We start from the raw sequence: 23,662 nt of genomic DNA on the forward strand, positions 1-23,662 counted from the left end.
GCAGAGTTAAAAACAATGCAAATTAGACCTTAAAGTAAACTAGGAACAAAAGAAACCCTGAAAAGAGTGCCACTCTATTGTTTATAGATAGAAGTCCTGGTCTCTGTCTTGGCTCAACTCAGAATGCCACTTCAACAATGATGCAGTCTCCCTGCAGGAGGAGGTGGTAGACTTATTCCACTTAACTGAGGAAAGAAAGGCAAAGTAGTCTGTCAGAAATGTTCTTTTCCAGCAGTGGGATGATGCGGCTAAGCACAGCGGTGATGAGGGCCCTGGGATAGTTCCCACGCTACCAACACTCTGGTCACTTCTGCTTCACTGCTTCCCTAAGTGAGGTGTTCTAAAGCAGCACATCAGGTAACTGTGTATTTTAGACAGGAGCTGATTTTTGTTGTTGCATTGGGTTTGCACAGCCAAGCTTTGGTAGGTGGGGCACTTATAGGGGTGGCTTCTGTGAGAAGCTGCCAGAAGCTTTCTCCATGTCCAGCACAGCCAATCCCTGGCAGTCCCAAAGCTGGACAGGCAGCTGTCAAGGCAGGGCCAATCAGAACTGGTGGCAACTCCTCTGTGATAAGATATTTAAGAAGAAGGAAAAAGAAGGATATTGCACAATTGTAATTCTGGCAAGAGAACAGTGGAGTAAGAACACATGAGAACAACCCTGCAGATACCAAGGTCAGTGGAGAAGGAGAAGGTACTGGGATTCCTCTGCAGCCCATGGTGAAGACCAAGGTGACACTGTGTCCCTGCAGGCCCTGGAGATCCATAAGGGTGCAGAGAACCACCCACAGTCCATGAAAGAGTGATCCAGGTTGCAGCAGTTTTCTGGAGAGCTGTTGCCTGTGGCATGCACTTATGCTGGAGAAGTTCATGAACTGTCTCCCATGGAAGGGACCCCATGTTGGAGCAGGAGAAGCACTCCTCTCCCTGAGCAGAGGGAGAGACACTGCGCAATGAGCTGACCATGATCCCCACTCCCTGTTCCCCTGCATCCCTGGGGGAGGAGGCATAGCTGGGAAGGAGGGAGAGAGAGGTGGGGAGAAGGTGATTTTAAGGTTTTATTTTACTTCTCATTATCCTGCTCTGATTTTGTTAGTAACGAATTCAATTAATATCTCTAATTTGAGCCTGTTTTGCCTGTGAAGACAGTATCTCATGAAACCTTTGTTATATTTTCTCCCCTCTGTTCAGCTGTGGAGGGGAGTGAGAGAGAGGCTTTGGTGCCTGGAATCCAGCCAGGGTCAACCCTGTACAATTGTCTTGATCTTCCTACTGGGAAATAAGTATTTACCCTTTGTTAGTTTGTTTGCTAGCTCTGAAGACTCCCTGGAAGGCTGTGTGAGGAGGACCTCTGTAAGATCTTGCATTGCCCCCTCACCTATAGCATGCTGGTCAGGCAGCTGTCAAAGAGCCTTCATCACCTGCCAACAAAATGATGGAGGGGCAGAATCTTGGAAGCTCAAAGATTCCTGGCCTGCAAACTCCTCAGCACCTGGCTCTTTAGCAATGCAAACTCTCTCGGGAATCTGGAAGTCTGCTAGTGAGCTAGGAGAAGCAAGGGCCACAGAGTCTTCAGTTATGGGTCAGTGAGTTACATGAACTGCTCCAGAGCCATGATTCTTGGCCTTTCCTTTTCCAAAAGGACTTCTTCATCCATCAGGGCTTTGACTGCTTACTCTGAAAGTGAATATATTGCAAATCATCTACACAGGTCCTGATATCAGCTACAGGAAGAGGAAGCCTTGGAGACTTCATATTAATGGAGATGACTTAAGTTCTAGCTTCTCTACTGAGGAAGAGGAGGGGAAAAAACATTCCAGCACAGGACAAAAAGGAGTTTTAGGTAGTGAGGTGGAAGAAAACAGCATATCAGAAGTGTGTTATTGCAGATGGGAAAATACAGTGGGAGTGGTATTCCTACTGCCACAGACAGAAGCACCTATGGATGTTAATGCACTTATCCAAGGTCACTATGCCCCAGACAATTATTCAGTCAGGCTGGAGCTCCGGGGTCACCCATTGGATCATCAGTCAGTATGGCAGCACCATTTGTGTGGGAATAGCAAGGTGCTTACAGAATAACAGGAGAAAGGGGAGGTCAGAGGGGTTTCTGCAGGATCTGTAGCCAGAGGAAGGCACTGCCTAGAAATCCTGGACAGGGACTTGGGAGCAGGTCTCAAAAGCCATCACCGTCATCACATTGTACTACCAACATGCTCTTCAGATACACTCTGTATCTCACAATAATAAGGTCTCGAGACCTCTCCCTTTTGATAGATGCTACACATAAATAAATGGTAGAAGGATTTCTCCATCAAAAGCAGTTTGGTAGACACAAAAAAAAATCACCAAATAGAAGCCAGCTATTTTTATGTTCTTTCTGGTCCACAGCTTTTTGAAATAACTTTTATGGAAATTGTCTGTTCCTTCTCCTGAATGATGTTGTTCCTATGGTTTTGCTTAGTCCCATCTCAAAGTTTCAGTCCCTCAGTCAGCACCTACACCCATCTGTAGGCAATGCTTCTTGTGATTTGGGAATGATCAGCACCTTTTCAAGTCCTTCCTTTTCTGAGGACTTCTTCCAACCACACAAAATTAATTGTCACACCACTGTGAGCCGCCATGCCAGAGGTAAGTTTTCCACACAGTTCCTCACAATATGCCTGACTGAAACTCACAGTACAGTCTTCCAAAAAAGGCACCATCCCAGCTTTGCTGTGGCATACCTCTCTTCAAGCCCAGGGCATTTCAGCAAAACTGGACAGGAAAATCAGTGCAGTTCTACATTGCATTGAAGGTCACATCTGAAGGTTTTTATGTTAAGCAATCATAGACCTGTGCTTCCAAAAGCAATGTTATTTTGGAAATTTCAGTTTTACAGGTGCTTAATCAAAAAGGCCGTAAAGAATTCTTTTTCTCTGAAACTCTTGAGGATTTGCCTTAGAAATCAACTCTTACAAAAAGAAGAAACTATTAAAAAAAAAAAAAAAAGAAAATAAGAGGCAATATTGGATTGTTTTCCCTATGGTAACACTTTCCCCCATTTTAAAAACAAATTGATTTTTAGAGAATGCATCAAATCTCCCTTTTCCTTTCTATCTCTCTCTTGAAATATGGTTTGAACCAATTCTTCAGACACATGTATTTCAACTATTTATTTTAAATTGTGATTTGCATACTGCCAAGTATTTAAATGTAGCTGTAATTACAATGGTTGGGAGTCACAAACACCAGGAGATCATCTATCAAGCTAATTTATCTCCCTATCTGTGTCAGTATCAATCTACTCACTGTTCTTCCTTTACAGTATCTGAGATAATATGGTATTTACAATGTTATGTGTTTGCCAAATGCATGTTAATTAAGCAAGAGGAGATTTAAATGTGTCTTTGGCTGGTTTCTTCATTCAACTGTCTTGAGAAATACTCAAAAGTAATTTCCATTAACTGCTGTGCTATTTACTGGTGAGGACAGAAATGGTCATTAGTGACTCCCTGCTGCTGAGTGCAGTCCTCCACTTCATCATAATTCTTGGGGAAGGTTTGCTTCAATGCTAAAAGAGACTCAGTGTATCACTGTTCCAAAACCGCTGCCTTGTTGCAAGTGCCAGCATAGACAGACATTTAAAGATTAGAATGTGAGTTTTAACAGCTGAAACAAAATTTATGCATCAGCAAAGGGAACACATTTTTTTAACAAACTTCAGGAGAAGAGGAAAAGACCAGTTGTGAGTCCAGTTAATCTCATATTCTCATAAAAATCTAGGCCTGGGCCTTCAATATCTTAAACCAGGAAAGGTTTTTGGAAGATTTCTTTTGCACCTTTTCTGTTTCCTTCTTGTGCCAATATGATGTGCAAAACTGTCTGGAACAAGATGGGGTGGTGTCACTGTCAGTTGAAGACAAAGAAATTACTTGCTGCTTACTCATGCCCTGTGCCATTCTCTGCTCTACCCTCCCTAAGGCTCAAGTTTTTTAACAAATCATTTTAGCATGCACAGACCTTGCTTTTTAGGCCTTCCTGTGTCATATTTTCACATAGATGAACTATTCTTGAAGAGTTTCTCCATTCTATAGGACAAAAATAGACTTTTCTTTAACAGCAGACAACTATTGTACATATCCCCCTTGTCCTACCGAGCTATTCCACAACAGGTGTATATTTCTGCACAATTTACTGCACAACCATTCCACATTTATTGTGGAATTTGGGAGAAAATGTCACTTGGAATTATGTTTATAGTTCTCATATTTTTCTCTCACTGTCTTGAGGTTGTAGCAGAATAGAATCTCATTCCTTACCAACACTGTGACATAAAAAAAGCAATAAGTGGCTGTTGGTTTGGTTCTTTTGGTTTTGGGTTTAGTTTTTGGTTTTTTGTTTTTTGTTGTTGTTTGGTTGGTTGGTTAATTAGTTTGGGTTTTTTTTCTTTGTAGGGTTTTTTTTTTTCCCTATAGTATTTTCTACTTCCCCCACAGCATTCTGATTGTTTAAGAATGGGATAAATCTTGCTGGGAACTAGAGGATGATTTTTTGGTGAAGTTTAGTCCTACTTAAGACATACTATGTGAATACACAGAAGGCATCAATTTTCAGTCTTAATTAACAGGCTTAAAACCATCAGTAAATCAATCCATGGAAATCCATGGCAGGGTAAAAAAGTAATACAAACTATTTCCATGAATCACTGCACTTTTGGCAATTTCATGTGTTTAGTCACTATGGAGAGCTGTCTCTTTTAGGTACACTGTCTTGCGAAGGTACCAAATGATCTTTCACTTCATTCAAAATTCCCTTAGTTAGTCTTTTAAACAGGCTCTCCCCCCAAAAGAGCATATGAAATATCCCTTTAATTAAACAGGCACATAAACCTATGCATAAATTGATGCTAATATGCATATCAAAGATTTTCTGCAGAACCATACAATGCCAGAAGCACTTTTCTGTTTCATAAAAATCTTAATGAAGCTTAAAACAGCAACTTCCAACATCTTTACTTAGAGATATAGAACCTTGTAGGTTTTTTTAATAAATACACTCACTGATTTCTTTAATTACACGCAATAAAGTGTGCAGGTTTATACACACATTGAATGAATAACATTATGTTATCTAGACAAATGATGTTCTTGTGTATGGAGAATATCAAAACGAGAATGAGGACCCATGCTGAGTGCATGAACTCTGACTGCTTTGAGAGGAACACTATGATTTATGACTTACTAGTGAGCTGTCCTCTCCACCAAGAAACTGCTTCTATTCCCTTCCAATTTGGGTAAATTTTCATCATTTTTCAGCACCTTAGGTTAGGGAGTACTGGCCAGGTATGGGTTACAGACAACTGAAAAATAGAGGAAAATTCCATTTCACACCCACACAATTGTGACCAGTGAGGAGGTTTGTGGTTTGCAATTATTAAAGGAAATGCATAGTCTTTGCAAGTAGAGGGTCTAACTTATTTCCTTTCTTTGAGGAATGATAATGCATTAAATCATACCTATGAAGTTTTATTAAATATTTATCATAAAGATTTTCTAGCCTTATTAGTTTCACCTCTGCCAGCAGAAGAGCTTTCACAAAATGGGATTTCTATTTTCCACTTCTCAGCCTTTGACTACAATGCATTAAGAAAATACAGTGACTTATTTTTCCAGATGTGTTTTTCTTTCTTTGAGCATAATTTTCTCACTGCTTTTGTTTAATTTTACACTTGACTGAGGTGTACAAACTGAAGGAGCTGAGGTAATTTCAGAAAAATACATACATGGATTAAAAAAAAAGTTTGAATCATCATCTTGACAAAAAAACCCCAAACTAATTGCAGCAATAACAATCATCTGGAGTCTGATGGAATCCGCTTAAGAAAAATCCATGACCCACAGCAGTGGCACAGCAGTGGTGTAAGAAATACTACTCCCAGCTTAGATCAAGTGATGGACTGAAAATAGATGCTTCATTTCTAACTTCACCTCAAGCCTTCTGATTCATGTCATGGCTCAAGCAAGGCCATCTAGAGCTGGTTGTCCAGGACTGTGTCCAGATGGCTTTGCAACATCTCAAAGGATGGAGACTCCACATCTTCTCTGTTGAACACTGTTCCAGTGTACAACCACCTTCACCAAAATAAAAAAAAAGTATTTTCTGATGTCCAGGAGGATTTTCATATGTTTCAATTTGTGCCCCTTGCCTCATATCCTCAAGGCAAGGGGACCTTGAGTATAGTGGGACCTCACCTTCCATTCAAAAGTGAAAAACCAAATGAGAAAAAAAGACCTTGAAAACACCTCACATTATGCATATTTACCAATTAGGTTAAATGCAAAGTAAGATCAATGAGTTAGAATGGGAGTTTGGATTGCTTTTATGATGCAGGTAGTCAGTTTGCTATTTTAGGTTAAAATCATAGTTATGTACTGCTCTGTGCAGTGAGAGACCTGCTTCCTGCCTGGATCTGTCCATCATCCTGCAGCAACCTAACAAGATTTCAGGCTTTTTTTTTCAAGTTTGCTGGGCACTTCTGGCATTCTCTAAATTAAATCAGCACTGAATTATTAACTAAAGCCATTCTTGATGTTAATAACCTGATATATGGCCCTAGCCTTGCAAGCTGTGCTCACCACAACCTTGCGTCTGACGCCTCTGTTTGCTACCAATGACTGCTCCAAAGTGATCTGTCCCAGATGTGCCACCTCTGGGCTCCTCAGCTCCATGACTATGTCCTCCACTGACTTACTAAAAGATTGACCACAGGACTGGCTCACATCCGAGCACAGACAGGCGCAGTAGAAGCCTGCTGAGTTTCCACCAGCCCATTTGTAACTGGAAGCCATGTGGCCTGCATCCCTCTTGTGTACAGGCCTGAGGAATGTCTGCTCTCTCCTGACCTGAGACTACTGCAAGTTCTCCAAACCAGTGTGGTACCCCCATGTTTGCTAAGGTATAAACTCCATCCTGTAGCAGCAATGCAGGATGGAAGATTTAGACTAGTACCAGGTAGCTGATATCCACACGCACCTTCAGTCCCATCTTGGGATTGTCCTGGCATTGACTCCTGTGGTGGCCATAGGTTAGAGGTTTGATTTCAGCTTACATGAAGGAATATTTGGTCCTGTTTTGAATTTATCCATAGATTTTGCTGTCACACTATAAAGTGTTTATAAAACCCTATTGCTGATTAAAACATTTGTTTACAAAACACCTGGAAAGCAGCATTAAAGGCATATACCACTAATTTTACAAAAGAAAATTATGCTGACTAAAAAAGTTTGTCTTGACAAAGACCTTAGGCCATTTCCTACACACTGAAGTAGCTGTAAATGCTCTCTTTTTCTAGGATCCCCCATCCTTAGAAAGAAATATGGCATGATGTGCAGAAGGGGAGAAGCAGCCCCGGTTGTGTCCATGGACCCAAGAAAGGCGTCCAGGTAAAGCTACTGATCTAAAGGTGACAGAAGCTGTCACAGTTTCCCTTGCAATGACCTTGCTCATCTACTGGCCTTGATTTTTGTTTCTTACTGCCCAGCCCCATGCCACCTCCCTGGGCTTTGTACTTGTCAAAGCAGGAACACATCTATCCCAACTTTAGCAATTACCCAGTGACTCCCAAGGCTGTGGCAAACACCAGTCTGTATCAAACCAGCTTAGGGTAAAAGGCCCTGAGATGCTTTATTGCCAAAAAAGCCCTAAACAAAACAAACCAAAACCAACCCAAATCAAAAACAAAGCAAAAAAAACCCACAAAAACCCCAACCAAACAAAAAAAGAAGAAAAAATACTGCTGTACAAAAACATTAGAGCTCTTGTGTGATATCTCGCTCATAACAAATTCAGACATAAGCTAAGGGATCATGTCTTTTTTATTAAAGAAGGCATATTGAGTTTTCCCTGTAATATTAAAATCTGTATCTTTGAGAATTCTTTACCCATACATCCAGGAAAAAAAATTCACTTAGCGTCATAATCCTCCTTCCCTAAGTCTTTAATTTTGCTTCCTTACCCTCTGCTACCTATGGCTTTTCCTCCAGTTGGGAAGTAACTGTTTCTGACAGCTCATTAATTGGTCTCCTGTATTGCAGTTAGGAATAAGAAATGTCCCATTTGCTTTCAGCTTGTGCAGCTCTTGTGGTATTTATTTGTGAAGTCTCTCTTTGAGGTTTTCATGCCTTTCCAGCTAAACCCTCAGTTCCTTTAATGTTTTGAATTTTCTGTCATGTCCAGATTGCAAACCATCCACAAATTAAAGGCTTGTATTACATTGCTTGGTTTGATTGGTAAATTCTATTTGCTTTAATCATAGCTTAATTCTGTGTCTCCTCTTTTCAAGATCTGTCCTCTTATTCAAGATGTAGGTACTGAAAATTGCAAGCCTAGCGCTACAGTCTTATATCAGTCAGAAGCTCTGCCAAAATGCATCTTTTTCTGTATATATTCATGTATTTTCAGATGGGACAAAATACTCCTCAGATTTCTGTAAAATAGTTTCATAGTCAGCCTCCTCTTTCTGGGATACCTAAAAACTGAAAAAAACCTGCTGCTTCAGAATCTGCTATTGCAAGAAACAGAGTACCTCCACCGGTCTACCTGCCTTCTACTGCTGGTGGGCACTTTTTAAAACCCTCTTTTATTTCTGACACCACATGCGGTCCATCATGAGCCAAGGATTTTAACAAAGAATTTTTTCATATCACATCCAATTTTCCAACAAGTCAGCACATTACATTATGGATTTTGATATAAAACAACAACACTTTGACCAATTAACACCAGAAATTTCTAAGCGTCCCTACAAGCTCTGTAGTAGTAGAGCTCCTGCATTTTTACTCCCTTTTTTTTCCCCCCGAAACTATTCTGAATTGATCTCTATCCTGTTTGGTGGTGCTTTTTAAAGTAGTAAAACAGCTTCACCTCAAATACTACTCTCTCCATTGATACCACTAATATATTTCCTATGGGAAAGGCATGGAAACTCCACAGAAAAATGTGTCTTAAGAAAACCTTTAAATCAGTTTGTCTCTATTGCTTCCTCATGGCTTCCCTCCCCCACTTCCTGTAATAGCTTTCATGTATATATTCAGGAAATTCAAAAAGGGTTTTTCCACACAAGAAATTGTCACACTGCAATTCAAGGATGAGGTATTGCATGGTCTCAGAAGCTTTTGATGTTTTGCCACCATTGATTTTCCCAAAGAAAGGAGATAGCTAACATCTCTTTTTTTATTACCCCACACAGAGCAAGAGAAAAGAATACCCCTACTACTTGCTGAGAAAGGACTAAAGGCAAGCTAGACTGGTGATTCCATTTTCAAAGTTTTACCAAATTTGGTAGATTAAATGCTGATTATGGTTTATCTTAATCTGCAGTAATTTTGAGACACTGTTGAGCTTCCTGCTTCTTATTCTCTCTGAATCTGGATGTCAAAATCCCACAGGGCAGATTCAGTAACCCTTATACAATTTAAGGTAAGGGGAGAGGAGGCATTCTATGCTATCCAGAAGTTTGCACAACTGCACTGCACCAACATGAATTCACTTGCTCACTAGCAAACTTAAATTTTAAATCCTTCTTTGGCCTAAAAGGAGGGATCTGCCCCTCACTAACCCTCACTGTGAGGCAATTCCTCCCTGTCAGAGGTTGCTACAACCAGTAATCTGGAGGAGGAAAAATTCACAGGCTCTACCTCACTGAAGAGGAAATGTATTTAAACTGTTTACACTAACCCAGCTGATCTAGCCTGAAGCAAACTGGGAGCATTCACCACTGCTGCTGGTGGCGGCGGCTCCTAGCCCATCCCCGGTCACCCTGAACTGGAGATGCCCCAGGCTCAGGGCCAGGGTGAAATAAGCCTGGGACATGTTTGGAAGACTATTAGTGCAAACAAGACTCTTGAAAGCACTCCTAAATGATCCAGGACAATCCCTGTCTCAAGGGAGCCTGGAGTTTGGATTCATCTGCCTGAGGCATGTTTGTGTTCAGGAGTCACCAAAGAGTTGGTATCGAGTGCCGGTAAAAAACCTCCTGAAGAAGGTCAGATTGATGAATAAAGATTCTTGTAAAATGGGGCTTGGGATGAAAAGATTCTTGAAATATTGATGAGAATATGTCAAATGGGAAACAAACTATTTCAGTTGTTGATTGAAGCAAAAATACAGAAGAATCAAATTATTCACAGAAGGAGTCTGCTTCTTCCTAGTTGACATAATCAAATAATACAAATGAATACATGCACTAATTCAATTAATTTGGCAAATTCCCTGTTCAACACTCAATATTTAACAATTTCAAATAATAAATATAATTTCCTCTTATTAAAATTAAAGTAACTTGAGTATGGGCCTCCCATTTCCATACTAAAGGACTACATCTTGTCTGATCCTGTTATCACATACCAGAAATAGTAAAACACCTTCTACATACCAGTTTAAAAAATAAAAAGGCATGTTTTTTCCCTGACAACTTTTACATTAGACTTAAACTATTTAGGTCAGTTCAATAAATCTGATGCTTCATGTATTATTTTCTGAAAGGAGAAATTAATTGTGGTAACTGACATTATCAAATCTTTCAGATCACGCATGAATTTAGATATAAAAGTGAGAGTAAATTGGATTACGGGCCAGATTTATAAGCATAAGGGTAAACTACACTTAATACAGTGGAATTGACTCTGATTAATTCACAGATAGCTATCTCTTTCCAAATACAGTCAGAAGTTACTGTCCACAATATAACTATACAACAATGGAGTAATATGTATGTTCCATTGAAATATTTCTTATTCTCGTTTGTATTTTCACTTCACTTTTCCTGGTAAGTAACATTTTCATTCATGCTGTGGTTCACTTATTTTGAAAGCAGGTTGTGAAATCCATTGAAAAAAGAATCAGAGCTACAACTGTTGTAAAAGACTTGATAAGTTTTCTATTTTTTTCCCTATATTCTGGTCATTAATTGAATTAAGACCATGAAAAGTGAAAAAGGTAAAACTGTGAAATATTGGAGGGCTGCGGAATATTTTAACACAACAAAGTAATAGGAATTTACATTTATCTTCAAATATACTTCTGAATGTGAGAGTATAAAATGATATTACATTTGGTTCTCATCTTGTGGAATTGCTCATCAGTCCAAGGTTGACAAGGACAATGAGAACTGTGCCTAAATCTATGATTAGGAAGCAAGAGGAAAATGACAGCAAGAAAATCTGAGCTGACAGAGAAATATCAGAAGAACTGATAATGGAAGGGCTGAAGATACATGAAACTAGAAGTAGTAGCATCAAGATGAAAGAAGCATTTTTGACATGGGTTGAAAAAAACGCGAGACACAAATAATGATGATCTGATCTAAGTTTTCCTGGTGTAAACCTACACTCACATTGCTACAAATTCAAATTCTGATTTAATGGAATGTTGTCATCTTATTGCAGGGGTTCCATACTGTTGTCTCCTTATCACAAAAGCTTCATACCTTCTTGGTGGTTCTCATGGGCAGCTCCTCAGAGCACTGACTCTTACTTCCTCACAAAGCAACCAACTGACTTCCGGTCCCTTCTCAACCAGCCACCCCACTCTTTTATAGCACTCTTCTTCTCATTGGTTACAGCTGTGCCTGTTAAAGTCAGGCCTGTTCCTAATCTTTGCTAATTGGCCCAGCTGCAACTCCTTAGGGGTAAGACTACTCTCTACACTATCTTTATTTTCTTTTATTCTGTCCCCCTACAATGGAAGTAGTCCCTTCCTTATAAAGTAAACAGTGAACTAAATACATACTGAAGGAAAGAGCGCAAGACGTGGTCAGCTATGGATCTGATGCTACTTAGGTGATAAGAAATTCATGGCACAGGTCAGGTAATAGACAGAAGTTGGGAAACAAAAAGTAGAAACAAAGGGAAAATAGACATCTTAATAGGAAATCCTACAGACACCCATGGCAAGTAGAGATACTTTCATCAGAGCAGAGTAAGATGTAACAGTAAAAACAAAGGCAACTTGAAAGACAGAACAAAGAGATGAAATATAATGACTTAGTAAGATGTTTTCCCTTTTTTGGCACAGTCATAAGGGCAAAGCTCCAGCTGCCACCAAAATAGATAGAATAAACACATACACTCAAGCTTTTTCCCTTACTTCCATAGAAGTGTTATTATTCTATAACTACATTATTCTTATGGGAACCGCAATTTTCCTCATTACTCTTTTGTTCCATCCTTTCTTTTCTCTTTCCAGTTCTCACACAAGTTGGTTTTATTTCCTTTTTCTCTAGTTTGTAATCAACCATCCCTTCCATCCTCCTCTTTTTCTTATTTCTATACTGGCTTATTGCTACACACTTAGTTTGCATCTCCTCTCTTTTTCTGTGGCCCCTCCTGTCAGCATAAAAACAGACAAAGAAGGGAGCAGAAATAATTCCCTTGTTCCTTTCACCATCATTTCATCAACATCTCTTGGCTCTGAATGCATTAATAAGCCTTAGTGGCACTAACCAGCTTTATCAGGGGCCTTGACTCACACCACTGCCCATGGACACATCAGCTTGTTTAAGCTCTTAATCTCTTTCTTGGCTATGCTTTGGAAAATTTGCAGTCTGAATTTCCAGCTTAATCTCAGATCTCCTCTGTCACAATGAATATGCCCAGAAATCACTGGAGCTAATCTTGTCCCTAACTTGTGGATTGATTTCACACAAACTTGTCTGATGATCTGGATTTTCGCTTGAACCTGACAATGAACTCTAGTCTTGCTTTGTTCAACTTACCTGGATGCTGTGAGATGACGTCCAGAGTAGGGCTATGGAAAAGACTGCAGGACTGGAGAATCTCTGATGAGGAGGAAAGGCTGAGGAGCTGGGCCTGTTTAATCAGGAGAAGAGATGACTGAGAAGCAATCTGGTCAATACACACAAATATCTTAAGGACAGGTGACAAGAGGATGGGGCCAGACTTTCTTTCAATGATGCCCAGTGACAGGACAATGGGCCCATGGGGCAATGGCCACAAACTTAAATAGAGGAAGTTCCATCTGAGTATGAAGAAAAACTAATGTGATGGTGACAGAGCACTGGAACAGGCTGCCCAGAGAAGTTGTGAAGTCTCATTTTCTGGAGATACTCAAAACCTGCATGTGATCCTGTGTAACCAGTTCTATGTGAACCTGCAGAAGTTGGACTAGGTGATCTCCAGAGGCCTCTTTGAACACCAATCATGCTGTGATAGATTCTGTGATTCTGAGTGTTAATATCCTTGGGATGCAAAAAATTTGAGAAGCTCACTGGAATTTAAAAGACTCAGCTGCTTCCTTAAGAGAATCCTGCTGATGCTTTTTTACATGCATGCTGGCAGAAGAGGGAAACTTCATGTCTTTCTGTCACAAGCATCAGAGACAAACGAGACCAAACAGACAAAGCTTCCATAGCTGTGAGTGGAGCAGAACTCTTGTATATGTTGCTGTTCTATTTTACTGTCTTGATCTTGCCAATGGCGTCCTGTAGCACAGCTACATGCTATGAGCTACGTACATGCACTGTAAAGTCAAGCAATCTCATTCTTACTGTTCACAATGTATTTGCTATAAGTACTTGAGATGAGTTGTAATCTCTGACTCACTGTATATGATGGGAAAGACAGATTTGACAAATGAAGAGAAAGCTTTGACTTTTTTTCTGACAAATAAAGAACATGGACTGACAGCCAAATGAGAAATCCATTCTAGTCTCCTTTTAAAATGAATGAACCTGTCAGTAATCTTCTTGGTCAGATAAGAATTACTGATAAGTCTGAACAGATAGCCTACAAAAGTTTAATAAATAAGCTAATAGTATGGGGGAAGAGCCAGTGTCATTCAGATCCATTGGAAAGAGCTTGTAGAGGTCAGCCTTGTATGTATGGTGCCAGGCGCCAAAATAAGCAGCATGCTCTGATACTCATGGGTAAAGAGGATATGGTGCATTATCCAGGGCATGGTGCAGCACTTCACACTGGCAGGACAGGCAGGAAAGGCACTGGGGCAATGCAGCTCAAGCAGCCAGTTTAGGTGGAGGCCATTGCCCCTGGCAGGAGATCTCAGATATGGTGTCCTCTTGAAGGGGAGACAAGACATTTACACTCACCAAAAAGGACATATGTAATGACCCAGGCACAGCTCCCAGAACATGGAGCCATTCAGGTTTCAGGCTGTGGGGAGTACCTGAGCCTTTCACTGGACTGGCTGTTGCGTCAAATGTGACGAGGTGGACGATTTGCTCAGCCTGGTATCAGTTACAGTATGAGGTAGAAAGGTTAAGAAATATTAGAGAATCAAAAAGAGAGATCGACTGGTGTAATCAAGCTCTGGCCTCCCTGAGACAGAAGCAGACACCAGAAATAATTCAAGATCAAGGGGACCCTTTCTTCATCCCCCAGCAAGGAGAAGGTAGAAGTTGTAAAGAAAGGAGTGCATGGAGGGTAGTCCATGTTCACTCTGGGTAGCAAGTGAAATTCTTCTTCACCCACCTCATTCCCAGGTGCCTCGACGCAAAATGCATGAGGCTCTGTGCATGGAAGGCCAGCAAAAGGAGGAAGAGGATGAAGGTCCAGTTATACCAGAGGGGTCACTACAGTCAGAAAGGTTAACCCACCTCATTACAACCACTTCCAAGAGTAGGAAAAGATAAGTTGAAATAGTTGTAGGCAATTCCATCCTAAAGGGAATGGAGGGAATATGCTGACCAGGCCAAACCCACAGGGAGCTCTGCTGCCTCCCTAGGATTGGGGTTAAGGACATCACCAGGAAGCTTCTTAGCCCAGTGCAGCCCTCAGACTACTACCCATTACTGCTCTGCCATGTAGAGGACAATGAAGTAGCAACACATAGTCCAAGAATGATCAAAAAGGATTTCAGGGCCCTGGGACTGTTGCTAAGGGATTCTAGGACACAAGTTATTTTTTCCTCTATACTTCCAGTTGATGGCAGAGACATTGGAAGCAATGGGTGGATGAGTCTGTTAATACATGGCTCCACAGCTGTTGCCACCACCAAAATGTTGTGGGTTTTGAAAATGGGATGGCCTACTCAGCACTGGTCACACTGGCATCAGGCAGAACTCACCCTTCTCAGTGAGGGAGCAGAGTCTTTGCTCCACAACTAGTGGGGCTCATTGGCAGAGCTTTAAACTAGATGTGATGGGAGACGGGAACTGCACCAGGCTTGTCCCTGGCAAGCTCTGGGATGGCATAAAAATGTTAGAATGACAGGGTGCTAGCAAGGCCAGGTTGGAGATGGGGCTCTGAGCTACCTGGCCTAGTCCCTGCTCATGGCAGGAGGGTTGGAACTGGATGACCTTTAAGGTCCCTCCCAAACCAAGCCATTCTTGATTCTATTACTCACTTTCTAAAATGCAATCGTCATTTAATAAATCATTGAAATGGAATGCAATTTTGAGAACTTGTTGATTGTTTTCTGGAAGAAGTATGTTCGATGGTAGGAGACAAATCCTTTTGCATCGCTTCTACTGAGTGTGTGACATACCTGCTGAAACACAAAAAGTGATTGGGAGTAGTGCAACTTTCACAAAAGTCCAATAGTACTGGTCCGTGTGACATCCTTGGAGGGATGCAGGAAATAGACTATTACTCAATAACAAAAAGCAATTAATTGGTGGGAGTATAGGGGCTGGAAGCGCTCATCGTCATCCTCTGAAGACACATATTTACCAATTTGTCCTAGAAAGGACTGATGGGACAGCAGTTTAAATGAATATTGAAAGTTTAGGTATGACAACCCTCCACAAAACCCCGCACAAGCCAAAGTATCACAAGTAATCCTTAATAGTTTAAGCAGTTTTGACAGGAAGCAGACACTCAAATACAGCTGTGACTCTGGACTAGTGATCACAACAGGCATTTTCTCTGATAGAGGGTAGAAGCTTTCATTTTAGTAAGAAACTTAAGATAACAGCTTCTTCTCTGCTGAAGGAGAAGGGATTTCCCTCCATAACTCCATCATTTGTCTGCTCGAGGTCCAGCTCAACTGCTCTGCCTCAGTCTGGAACAAAAGATTTGCTCACAAGTGCACATTATTAGCCTGGTTTATGTTAATTCAAATTATGTAAAATCGCATCCAGATCTATCACAATGCTAATAATTTTAGAGCAAAAATATGACAGTGCATGTCATATTTCTATTAATATGTAGTTAGATATTTAAAATTGCTGTCACTTGAATCAAACTGCAATCAAATAGCAAACAACTCACTCAACACTACACAGTATTAGGAATGTTTATAATTCCAAGGACATGTAGGCTAGAATAATAGCATTTTAAAATAAGCCTTTGATTATAATTGGCAAAGTGCATAAAAATTTTAACAAAACAATCAATAAGCTGTTGTAAGACTATTCAGGTTGGTGATCTAGTCTGAAGACTAGACTAGACTAGTTTCATTCCAGTATTGTTTCCTATTTTATCTTATTCAAGAGCCTGTTTTAGCTTTTATTTCCTGGTCTCATTTTCAGAATTCTAACATTGCTTGCTTGTGAAATACCTTCTTTCACAAATGCAGTATATCTCACTAGTAAAACCCAAGGAACTCAAGCTTCTATTGTGTTGTACAAGAGAAAGTAAAGTCACAAGGCTACGCCCCTCACACAATAATAGGTAATGGGAAGGTGATTTCTTAAAGGGCATAGTCTAAAGTAACTGGCATACCTGTGGTCTCTGGGGACTTCCTAATAATTTCAAGTACTGCTGCTTGCACATCCACACTAAACTTGAGAGTGTCCATTAAATGAAGGTTTTGACATGCTCTGTGAAAAGTTCCCAAGAATGTCCATAATCTGTGAAGTGATTATCACACCTGGGCATGATTGACAGACCTTACCATACTCAGGTGAAGCAGACAAAAGCCTAGACATTAGGGACAGTCAGAGAATCCCAAACTGACAGAAAAAATAAATATTTATATTTCCATTTATGTGCCATAATATTATTTTAAAAATCTACTTATTGGCCTGAAATTCCCTTTCTAACTTACATTGATAAAACAAGCACCTGCACATACCAACAGCAAGGACAGAAAGACTGGCATCATGCCTCTTTCAGACATATCACTAACATGCACCATTCAATTGATCCTTGGTGATTTAGAAATAATTTTTTTATTACATCAAGAAGAGAAAGGAGAAGAGAAGAGAAGAGAAGAGAAGAGAAGAGAAGAGAAGAGAAGAGAAGAGAATATTTCATTTTAAATGGACCTACAATGACCATGTAATCCAACTGCCTAACCAGTTGAGGGATGACCAAAAGTTAAAGCATATTATTAAGGACATTGTCAAAATACCTCTTACGCACCGACAGGCTTGGAGCATTGCCCACCCCTACTGGAAGCCTGTTCCAGTGTTTGACCATCCTTTCAGTAAAGAAATTATTCCTCTTTTCCAGTCTAAACCTCCCTTGACACAGTTTTGAACCATTGCCATGTCTCCTGTCACTGGGTACCCAGAAGAAGAGCTGAGCACCTGTAGTTCCTTCTAGAGCTTCCTGAGGAAGCTCTAGAGACCAACGAGGCTTCCCCTCAGCCTTCTTTTCTCCAAACTAAACAAATCTGAAATCCTCAATTGCTCCTCACAGGACGTGTTCCAGCTCCTTCACCAGCTTTGCTGCCCTCCTATGGATGCATTCCAGGACCTTTGCATCCTTCTTAAAAGGTGGAGCCCAAAATCACTTGCAGTAGGCAAGGTGATGCTGCACCAAAGGTTCACCTCATGTTGGCTGCAGCACGGCTTTGAGGGAACAGTACTGGCAGCAGTGGAGATCTGCAGGCATCTACAACAGGTTGAATGGAAGCAAGGCGCTTTGTGGCTGGGTCTACTCTGCAGAAGATCAAATTTCTGCCAGTGGGTACTACTGACTGACAAGGGGTCATGGTTGGCCTGGTTCATACTTCTCAGCAGTGTAAGGACATCAAATACAGTACCCAAACTGAAGTTTTTATCTCTCTGCTTTGCTGCTCTGTCAGCATACAAGATTTGTGTGTTTCATAATGAACAAAACAGAAAGTCTGTCTTCCTCTGGACAGCATGAATGAAAACCAGAGGAAAGCAGTAACTGTTTGCAGCAATAGTGACACCCTGAAGCAATATAATGACCTGTGAGGAAGGATTTTGTTTGTGTCAGTTTAGATGTTCTGTCTTGTTCTCTCAATAACCTTTCTGACTACCTTTGGGTTATTTGAGCAATTTAGACAATTATCGCTAATGCAGATATATTGTCTTCTGGAAAAAAGAATTTCTACAGGAGCTCTATAGCTAATAAAAAAATCCCTGATTTTAACCTTTGTCATCATTTCCATCCACTTAAATGTATGTTTAAGCTGTAAAACTGTTTCCCAGCATGCAAAAGGCTTGAGTGCCAAGTTATGCTTGCAAATCAGACATTAAATATGCAGATCCTGTGACATGGAAAATGAAACGCACATTTTACAAAGATATGCTGGCATTTGAACATTTTGTATTTGGGTGTTCTTGAACACCACCAGTGTGTGTGCTTTTCATCACTCAACTATAAAGGCATTCATCAAAAGGGGGTTTTGGTTTTGTTATGTTTTTGGTTTTGTTTTTAATTGGAATAAAAAATAATAGCTCTGTGCAAATTTGGGAAAGTCAATAGGGACACAGAGCCATAATTGACAGTAAGTACTACTCTGATATTGCTGGGCATAGGGCAGCTAAGGGAGCTGGTAACGGTCAGAGCCTTACACTGCATACTGAATGGACCTGTGGTTTACAGTAAACTGATGCTTTTGTAACAGTGCAAGATTATTCATAAATATTAAAAACCAATGAGAATTCATGTAAATACATGCTAACTGAGATACAGTTCCTTGAAAATGAACTGAAATTAAAGGAAATATTTACTAGCATAATGTATAAAACATTACCCTCACTTTAATGTACAAAATGTTTTCCCAACTTAGTTATTGCAGAAATCAAGACCCAAAGTATAACAAAGTTTATTTCCAATGTCTACTCCCTTCAGTGTGGCTAGGAATAATTCTGTATATATTTGGTTTTTTAAAAAAGGCAGACATTATCCAAAACCTGTAAACTCCTGGGTTCATCCTTTATACTCCTGAACAATTTGGATCAAGAAGAAACTGGAGAAGAAATGGGAAGAAACTGAGGCCACAACAAGACAGAAGAGGATCTGCTTCCTCTGATTCCTGTGAGAAGCTCACTTAAGTAACTATAGGTTCTTATTTTATTTCTACTTCATATGAAAGGTTTGGAAAGTTCATTATTCTTCCAGTTCCTCCTTCCTGTAAATCCAGAGCAAGCGCCCTTAATCTAGAGGGGAAAAAAGTTAAAATACAGAATAATTAATTTTTTTGTTCATTCTGAGGATGTATTTTTTTTTAATTTAATTTAGCAAGGACGTTCTGGTTCTAACCAAGACTTTGGTTGAAAATATTTTACCTCCTCCTCTATTTCAGCCAATAGTGAGTGGTAAGCCAGAGCACAGAGGTCACTGCTGTATCCCTGAGAGCTCCTGTGGGAGTGCTCCAAAGGCACCTGTGAGGCCAGAGCCATGCTGAACAGCAAATAAAACTAGGCACTCCACATCCCTTGCTGATGGTTTGGTTCCCCACCATTTGGCCACTGTGACCTGCTCATCAAGGCTGCCCGCAGACCCTCCACTGGCAGCTGGTTCACACAACATCCTCTCTGTGGGTACCCAGGACAGGGTTTAGGAGCAACAATTTCATACCCTGGAACCTCCACAACACTCATTCCAGATACCTTTATCTACTGCCAGCTATCAACAGCCAACACTAGTGTGAGTAAGCATCTTTCTTAGCATCAGTTTACATCCTGGAACATACCCTTTTACTATTTACTACATCTGTTTACTATATGTGCTTATGGAGTAAGTATGTACGCTTACAGAGTTTGCATACTGGAGCATATCCTTCTACTATTTACTACATATGCTTATCTCAGTGCAGCAGTGGTGCTGAAGCACAGCTTGTATATCAGTTGCAGGTTGTGGATCCAACAGCTTGGTCTGCATTTGCTCTCATCATTTATGGGACAATGCCAATTCAAAATCACAAGTCATAAACAGACATATTTACTTGCAGTTGCTAATAGCGTTGTAGATAGAAATAAAGTACTTTTTAAAGCTCATTCACTTATCTGCACTTAATTCTCCATTTTTTCTTTTTTGTTCTTTTCTATTTCTTTCAGTCTAAGCAATGAAAATGTAAAAAGGTGTCCAAAGTTTTTTTATATTTATCTGCTTAAAACCAACTTTAACAGGATTTATTTTTAGTTGCAAAGTACTCCTGCGGGCGTCAAGTCCGGTAAAAATCTTCCTTCAGTAACATGTACATGTTTTCTGGATTCTGTCAGCTGCTTGAGATAAATGTGACCCACCGATGGTCCTCATCAGCAGAGTGCTGCGAGTGGCTTCCATTTGGACCAGGAAGGAAAACCATCTGCTGGCGCCGCTCTCTGTGAGCCACGTTTCTGTGTTAAAGGCAGGGCTGAACGCGGTTTTACTACTTTTGATACGAATAAGCGCAGTCCTCAGCCTCCCGGCTCGTTCCTGATGCTCTCCCCAACGACACCGAGCGACGTTGATGTGCCGCTGATAGATAAGCGGCGTTCAGCTGTCAAAACGCCGGCTGCCTTTCAGCATGCCCAACTTTCGCTCCCCAGCCCCGAGCTCCCTTTCCCCGCCGGCTGCCGCGGGACGCCCGGCCTCAGGAGCGGGGCACCGCAGCCCGGAGGGCGAGCCCGGGTCCCGCACGGACCCCGCGGGCGGGCACCGCGGCTCCCCCGGCCCCGCACGGGTACTGCTCCCCGCGCAGCCGCTCGGCTCGGCTCGGCACGGCCGCGGGGAGAGAGCCCCCGCCCGCCGCCGTCCCGCCCGGCCCGGCCCTCAGCGCCCCGGCCCTCAGCGCTGGCGGCGGGGGGCGCCCGCGGGCGGCGGCGGCGGGAGCGCGGGCGCGGGGGTGGCCGAGGAGCGGCGGCGGCGGCGGCGGCGTGAACGCGGCTGCAGAGCCCCAGCGAGCCGCGGGAGCGCCGCGCCCGCCGCAGCCGCCGGAAGCCGGGCGAGGAGCGAGCGCGGCCGCCCGGAGCCGGCCGGAGCCCCGCGGGGAGGCAGCGAGGGGCCCTCGCCGAAAGCGCGAACAGAACACCCCCCACACCCCCGCCCCGCCGCCTCCGCCCGCCCCCAGCGAAGAGAAACAAAACATAACCCCGGCACCGCCACGCTCTCCCTCCTTCTCCTCTCGGCTTTTGGTGGTTGTTTTTTTGGGGTTTTTAAAATTTATTTTTTCTTTTAATTTTTTTTTCTTGGGATTCTCCTCTCTCCTGCCAGACTGACTTACACGTTCTTGATAATTTCTCTTCCCCTCATTTTTTATACTCTTCTCCCTGCTTCCAAACCCTGTGTCTGTGTGTTTCAATACTATCACAACCTCTGCTAAAAATAGATCTTTTTATACCCTTCCTCCTCTCTGACCCCATCCAACACCCCTTGTTAAGGTGAGTTGTGTCTTTTCATCACTTTTTTCCTTGTGTGTTGGTTTTGTTTTTTCTTTTTGGTTTTGGTTGGTTTTTTTTTTTTTGGTATTTTGGTTTTTTTTTTTTTTTTTTTTTTTGGTTGTTGTTGTTTGTTTTGGTTTTTTTTCCCCATTTAGGGCAGGTTTTAGGGAGGAGGGGATGTGGAGGAGAGAATTTCACGGGGAGTCAGGCAAAGCCTTATTTTGTCTTCTGCAGCCTCAGCATCATTCCGGACTGCTTCCTTTTATCCCAAGGATGTAGCTAGCTGATGAAAGTGGGGAACTACTCTTCCTTAGCGCTGCATGCTTGGGAGCCACAGCAACAGCAGGAAAAAAAAAACAACAAGCTTCTCCTTTTCCCTTCGTCCTACCCCCTGCTCCCTTCCTCATTCCCTCCTCCTTGCCGTGTCGTTTATTTGGTTGTTTTTGTTTTTTATTTTGGTGGGATATTTGGTTGGGATTTGGTGGTGAGTGGGTGGGTTTTTTTTGTTTGGTTTTTTTTTTTTTCTTTCTATGTGTATGCTTGGTTTCTGTTTAGAAGCAATACACAGGGGACTTGGAATGAATTGCATGTAGTGCCAAGGGAGCTCTGTGTGTGTGTGTGTGCACGTGTGTCTTGAGAGTGAGTGAGTGTGTGGGTGAGTGTGCAAAGTGCATTTGTATTTCGTGTTCCTGGGGTGATGAGTGTTAAAGCTACCAAACAGTCCCTGTACCTAGAGCAAGGAGCACAGCAGGGGCTGCTGAAGGAGAAGCTGGTCAGGGATGCAGGAAAGCCACAGAGTTCAGTCCCTTGTGCTCCAGAACATCTTTCCATAGATCATTACTGGCACCTTCAAGGTGATGGCTCCCATTCCTCTCCTGGCTTCTCACTAGAGGAGTGCAAAGAGGAAAACTTTACAGCTAATGAGAAGGGGGTAGCATTTATGTTCCTCCAGCAGCCCGAGACAGTGTTATTCCAGGGATGAGTGGGGAAAATAAGAGTTGTGATCCAGAGCAAATGGATCGTTTGCTGTTACATATTAGTGTTCAGTGAGAAAAAGAGACATGAAACAGTATCAGTTTGGTCAGCCAGCGGAAGCATTGGAGTCCGTCTCACTTCCCAATTCCAAAGTTGTTTTAGACTGTTTTTCATTCTTCAGAAAACTGTGCCTATTGATGGCAGAAATGTGCTTTTACGGTAAACCAGCCTATTATAAATCTGCTGGGGAACGATTTATTATTCAGAGGCAATCAAGTAATTTATATGTTTCATGAATTTCCCCCAAGTCTTTTAGTGTGCCTTCAATTATGTATTTTACCTATGTGTGTGAAGCGGGGTAATATAGATTTTAGTTGCATTTTAACAAGGTGTTAAGGCATAACTTGCAGGGTGCCATTTGCAAAGTGTCACTTAATATGAAGCAAAATAACAGCCTCTATCTCTTTTTCATGGATTTTTCACATCTCTCTTGTTTGTTTCAAAACAAGCGGCTATTTTGCTTAAGAACTTAGAAGGAAAACTGGCTTCACAATGGTACATGGTTTCAGATATTAGCTCAAAAGTATTAACAGTTGTCTGGCTGTGAGACCTGAATTTACTTATAAAATACAAATACAAAGTGAAAGAGCACTTGGTATACATGGTTTTCTAACAGGTTGAATCATTTTTGTATCTAAAAGTTTACAAATGAGCTAAAATGGTTGTTGTAATCTGTGTTTAAAGGCCTTCATGGATACAGGAACATTAATGTTGCCTGTCTAGTTAATGCAATTCCAAAATATCCTGTCTTTCCACATGCTGCATAGATAACACTCAGTAAAAATGAGCAGTCATGGAAATAGTCTTGTGCTATCGAGGGACCTTTCATCATTTCTTGTTAGCCTAAATTAAAATATTTTACACAAGTTTGCCTTGGATTTTTTTTTTTCTGCTGTGGCTGGCTGATTGTGAAAGTGGGAAGCATGCTTTGAGTGAGATGTGACATTCCTAATGCTTGATAGCTGTGAGGGGAGAGACACCTGATGTGCTGTGTACATCATTCTTGAAGGGATGCAGGGTAAGAAAAAGGGATGGAAAACGAGCACAGTGCACTGGCAGTTTAGATAAATAAATATGGGTGATGCATGTTAGCTTGTCATCTGCAGT

At 41.5% G+C, this 23,662-nt stretch overlaps 1 protein-coding gene across 1 annotated transcript in view; it reads left to right on the forward strand.

Moving 5' to 3' along the window:
• The first annotated feature begins 21,078 nt into the window (after nucleotides 1-21,078).
• Nucleotides 21,079-23,662, forward strand: part of LOC115912108 (poly(rC)-binding protein 3-like) — a 484,737-nt gene continuing 482,153 nt past the window's right edge. The window contains 1 exon segment of the mRNA XM_030963495.1: nucleotides 21,079-21,520. The gene's annotated coding sequence lies outside the window, so the exon portion shown is untranslated.

Source organism: Camarhynchus parvulus, chromosome 2 (assembly GCF_901933205.1).
Source record: "Camarhynchus parvulus chromosome 2, STF_HiC, whole genome shotgun sequence".
Classification (NCBI taxonomy): Eukaryota; Metazoa; Chordata; class Aves; order Passeriformes; family Thraupidae; genus Camarhynchus; species Camarhynchus parvulus.